Raw genomic sequence first — 6,063 nt, forward strand, 5'->3', positions numbered from 1 at the left:
GGAAACCGCCCTGGCTGCGCTTCGCCCAGCACGGCGTGCAGGTGGCACCTGCTACTGAGGCGCTATCGGGCTGGCGGGGCTCCTTGGAGCGGAACGTGGGGGGCTCCCTGCCACATGGCCTGCTTCACAGAGCCGCCCCGGCCCCTCCTCAACCTGAGATCCAGGAGCTGGGCCCTGGCGCTGGGCATCATGCAGCCTCCAGGGTGGCGCTGAGCGTCGGTTCCCGGCCTCCTGCAGCCAGGGACCCAACCCCTGACTTAGGCGCCCCGGAGGCTTCTGGCCCAAGTATCCGCGCGGCTGGTGGCGCTGGCAGGGTCAGGGTTGCAGCCTCTCCTGCCACGTGCCATGTTCAGGTGGCAGCTGCAGCTGAGCCCATGGTAGAGGCCACAGGGTTGGGCCTAGACCGCTGAGCATCGCCGAGTACATCGCCCTTCCACCCGGGGCTCTGCTCTTCCTCGGCTCGCGCTGGCAGCGCAGGCTTGCCACCACTGGGCCCTGTACAGCTGCGGCGATGAGGCTTTGCGGCAGGTTCCCACGATCCTGCAACTGAGGTCCCACTGCCTGACTTAGGCGCAGTGGCGGTGTCCGACCCTGGGGTTCGCCTGCTGGTGGCGCAGACAGGTTCTGGGGTTGCCACCACTGCTGCCACCTTCAAATGCCAGCTGCAGCTGAGCCCACGGTAGAGGCTGCAGGGCTGGGCCCGACGGCCTGAGGGTAGCCGTGTGGCACACGCCCTCCCACTCTAGGCCCTGCTCTTCCTTGGCTCGCGCTCTGAGCGCTGGTTTGCAGGCTCTGGGCACTGTGCAGTCGCCAGGATGCGGCTGAGCAGCAGGTTCAGCGCCGCCTGGGCCCAGAGGGGAAGAGAGGAGTTTGGGGTTGCTTGGCCGTATTTGCCTGTGCGCCAAGTGCAGGTAGCGGCTACAGTTCTGACAGGCACGGATGGCGGGTCCCGTTTAGAGGGCTTCAAGGTTCCTGAGAGTGCCCGCTGCCAGACCTCAGGATCCCTTCCTCGTTGACCAGCATCTGGAGTATGGCAGTGGCGCTGGGTCATCTGCAGCCCTCCTGGATGGGGCTGAGCTGCAGTTCTCACCCTTGGACTGAGAGGGAAACTCGGCTGAGTGGAGCAGATGGAGAAACAGTTAAATTGAACTTATCTATAAAGACTTCCAGGCTGGGTGCAGGACCTCATGCCTGTACTTACAGCACTTTGGGAGACGGAGATAGGAGGATCACTTGATCCCAGGAGTTTGAGACCAGCTTAGACAACACAGGGAAACTTTATCTCTACAAAAATAAAACCAATCAGCCAGGCATGGTGTTGCATGCCTGTGGCCCCAGCTACTTGGGAGATTGATTGTGGCAGGATCACTTGGGCCTGGGAGTTCGTGGGTACAGTAAACTGACTGTGCCACAAACAAGGAATGAGAGGTCCTGTTGCTCCCCATCCTTGACAGCATTTGACCTTTTCAGTCTTCTGGATTTTGGTTATTGTTTGATTATTTGTGCCGCTGCACTCCAAGCCTGGGCAACAGAGACTCTCTCTCAAAATAAATAAATGAAAGACTTCTAGTCACTATATCTTATCTACGTCGAATTGTTTACACATCTAGCTTGAAGAGTTAAAACCCACAGCGCCCTCTGATTATGTGATAGGGACCATGTGATTAAAGTGGGTGACCGTGTCCTTGCCTCCAGGGGGCCCAAGTCAAGGGATGTGTCCCCAGCTGCAGGAGGGTGGGAATGGATGCTCAGCACCACCCCGGAGGCTACACAATGCCCAGCCCCAGGGCCCAACTCCTGGATCCTGGATCATGAACAAAAACCCAAGAATTGAAGACTTGAGTGTTAGATATGCTCATTTCTGCTGGGATATCATTGCTTCTAGACCATCTTAGTTTACAGAGCAAAGAAATAAATGTGTGTATACAAAGCTGTGTATACACATAACTATAAATATTTCTAAATGTAATGTGTGTAAGTGTTAGTTCATACTGATGTCTACGACTCAATTCTTTTATCACATGATCATTCTGGCCTTCTCCCCTTGCTTACATGTAACCTCCCACTTTAATAATGAGAAACCAGGCTCCTGTCATTTGTCATCCGTTTGCTTAACTGTCTAGTTCCAATATACATTCATTCTCTGTCAATATCAGAATCGCTATCCCATTTCCTGTAGGAAACAGCTATACCAACCAGATCACATGAGTTGTTTGCAGTTTCTCTTCCTTTCAGTCTTCATGCATTTTCTTTGTTTCTTTTTCTTTTTCTTTTTTTTTTTTTTTTAAGATGGAGTTCTGCTCTTCTTGCCCAGGCTGAGGCTGGAGTGCAGTGGCATGATCTCGGCTCACTGCAACCTCTACTTCCCAGGTTCAAGCGATTCTCCTGCCTCAGCCTCCTGAGTAGCTGGGATTACAGGCACCCGCCATCATGCCCAGCTAATTTTTGTCTTTTTAGTAGAGATAGGGTTTCACCATTTTGGCCAGGCTGGTCTCAAACTCCCAGCCTCAGGTGATCCGCCCACCTTGGCCTCCCAAAGTGCTGGGATTACAGATGTGAGCCACCACAGAAGGCCCATCCATTTTCTAAGATGCTTATGTCAGCACGTTTTTCCCACTCCCTAGAGTGAAGTGGCTTTATACATTTGTAGTACTTTAGATTTTCTATCACATTCTGCACTCCATCTCAGGATCCCCAGAACACCTACTTTGTTGTTGTTGTTGTTTTAAAATTTGCATATATTAAGTGACATTCTTTGTTTTTTAACAAATGCAGGCCGGGTGCAGTGGCTCATGCCTGTAATCCCAGCACTTTGGGAGGCCAAGGCGGGCAGATCACGAGGTCAGGAGATGGAGACCATCCTGGCTACCCGGTGAAACCCCGTCTCTACTAAAAATACAAAAACAAAATTAGCCGGGCGTGGTGGCAGGCACCTGTATTCCCAGCTACTTGGGAGGCTGAGGCGTGAGAATGGCGTGAATCCGGGTTGCGGAGCTTGCAGTGAGCCGAGATCGTGCCACTGCACTCCAGCCTGGGCGACAGAGCAGACTCCGTCTCAAAACAAAAAACAAAGAAAAAAAAAAACGCAAATGCATACTATCGTGATTCCACAGTTGTGGTATCATACAGAATACTTTGACTGGTCCAAATAATGCCCACGTGCTTCACCTATTAAACCTCCTCACTGAATCTTTTGCCAAATCATTTATTTTTTTAGGAAGTAATATTCCCTTATATGACGTATCAGTTTTTTTTTTCCATTCATCAATTATGAGACCTCTTGGTTTCTTCCAGTTTTGGGAATTATAAACAAAGCTGCTATATATATATTCATGTGTCAGTTTTGGTGTGGACATAGTTTTCAAATAAGGTGGATAAACACCTAAAAACACATTTGCAGCCAGGCGCGGTGGCTCACACCTGTAATCCTAGCACTTGGGGAGGCCGAGGCGGTCGCATTGCCTGAGCTCAGGAGTTGGACAACAGCCTGGGCCACATGGTAAAATTTCCCAAATCAACAGGTTATATTGTCTCTAGTAAAATACAAAAAAAAAAAAAAAAAGGAAAGAAATTAGCCGGACATGGTGGTAGGAGCCTGTAGTCCCAGCTACTCTGGAGGCGAGGCAGGAGAATTATTTGAACCCAGGAAGTGGAGGTTGCAGTATCCTTCTATTGCACCACTGCACTCCAGCCTGGGTGACAGAGCAAGACTCTATCTCAAAACAAACAAAAAAACCCACAATTGCTATATTATATGTAAGACTTTTTTTTTTTTTACATTTAGTATAGCAACTATGGGCATAAGAAATTGCCCATCTGTCTTCCAAAGTGGTGGTTTCATTTTGCAAGTGGTGAAAGAAAAAAAACAAAAAAACAAATTTCTTCTTGCTCCTGGTTTTTGGGAAAAAGCATCCCATTTCTCATCATTAAGTATGATAGTTTTAGGGGTTTTGTAGATGTTCTTTGTCAAGTTATGAAAATTCACCTCAATTCCTAGTTTTCTGAGAGTTTCTCAAATTATACATGGGTGATAGATTTTGCCATAAGCTTTTTCTACATCAGTTGATACAGTCACATGATTTTTCTTCCTTAACCTGTTGATTTAGGAAATTCTGCAGATAATTTTCTAATATTGAATCAGTCTTGCATACTGTCTTACCTAAAATAAATACATAGTTAGATTCAATTGTCTAGTATTTTGTGAAGGATTATTGAATCTTTGTTCATGAGAGATATTGATATACTGATTTTATTTCATGTTATGTCTATTGGATTTGGTAAGAGGGTAATATTTACCTCACAGAATGAATTAGGATGTGTTCTTTCTAATTCCATTTTCTTGAAAAGTCTGTGGAAAATTGGTATAATTTCTCCATTAAATGCTTGATAGAATTCACCACTGAAGCCATTTGGGCCTGGAAACATTGGGGGGGTGAGGGGGGGTTATTAACTATTTATTCAATTCCTTTTATAGATATAAGCGTACTCATGTTATCTATTTTTTCTTTTGTGAGTATTGGCATATTGTGTCTTTCAAGGTATTTGTCCATTTTATATAGGTTATTGAACTTGTGAGTATAGAGGTTTTAATATAGTAAATATATTATCCTTTTAATGTCCACAAAATCAGTAGTCATAACCCATACCCCTGTTTCACTTCCAATATTTGTAAGTTGTGCATTCTCTCTTTTTTTCTTTATTAGTTTGTCTAAATGTTAGCAAGTTTATGGATCTTTTCAAAGAAACAGCTTTCTGTTTCATTGATTTTCTCTATTGTTTTCCTGTTTTCTATTTTACTGATATCTGCTAAACTTTACATATTTTTCCCTTGTTATTTACTTTGGATTTTCTTTTTCTAGTTTCTTAAGGCAGAAGCTTAGGTTATTGATTTTATCTCTTTTTTCATAATAATATGCATTTAATACTATAAATTTAGGTACCAGTTCTACTGTATCTCATATATTTTAATAAGTTGTGGTTTCATTTTCATTTAATTCCAAATATTTTAATTACTGTTTAGCCTTCTTTTGGGATGCATTTAGATGTTTTGTTAAGTCTTCAAATATTTGAAAAATTTTTCAATTCTTCCTGCTATTTATTTCTACTTTAATTTTTATTGTGGTCTGAGTGTGTACTTTGTATGAACTTTATTCTTTGAAAAATTTTAAGATGTTTATGGCCCATAATGCAGTGTGTCTTGTACAAACTAGAGAAGAATGTGTATTCTACTTTTGTTGAAGTAGAATATAAACATTAATTATATTCATTTATTTTTATTTTATTTTATTTTATTTTATTTTATTTTATTTTATTTTATTTTATTTTGAGATAGAGCCTCACTCTGTCACACAGGCTGGAGTGCAGTGGTAGTCTTGGCACAATGCAACCTCCACATCTCGGGTTAAAGTGATCCTCCCACCTCAGCCCAGAGTAGCTGGGATTACAGATGTGTGCCACAACACCCAGCTAACTTTTGTATTTTTAATAGAGACGGTGTTTCATCGTGTTGGTCGGGCTAGCCTCAGGTGGTCCACCCACCTTGGCATCCCAAAGTGCTGGAATTACTGGCAGGAGCCACTGTGCCTGGCCTGCCTCCTCTTATTTTAATTGAGCATCTTCTATGATTATATTTTTGTCTCAGCTCTTGGTGTATCTCATCACCTCATGAGATGTGATCTCATCACTTCTTTTAAAAATTTGCGGTGGTTTTCTTAGGATTGATTATATGCATTTTAAGTCTATCTTTAATTAGAATTGATTATATATATTTTATGTCTATCTTCAAATAAAATTGTTACTTCACACGTAGTGTAGGTATCTCATAAAAATACTACCAGATTGTACCTCCTGTACCTTATGACATTGCTATTGTTCATTTCATCTGTCCACATTCTATAATTACCCATTTTTTGTAACTAAACAGTTATCTTATGGGTCAATAAGAATAAAAAAACTTTTTAACTTTAATTTATTCTTTTTCATTTATTGCTTCTTTATTGTGTATCTGAATTTCTCACTTGCATCATTTTCTCTCCACTTGAAGAACTTCCTTTAGTATTTCTT

This window comes from Pan troglodytes, chromosome 13 (genome assembly GCF_028858775.2).
Source record: "Pan troglodytes isolate AG18354 chromosome 13, NHGRI_mPanTro3-v2.0_pri, whole genome shotgun sequence".
NCBI classification, from domain to species: domain Eukaryota; kingdom Metazoa; phylum Chordata; class Mammalia; order Primates; family Hominidae; genus Pan; species Pan troglodytes.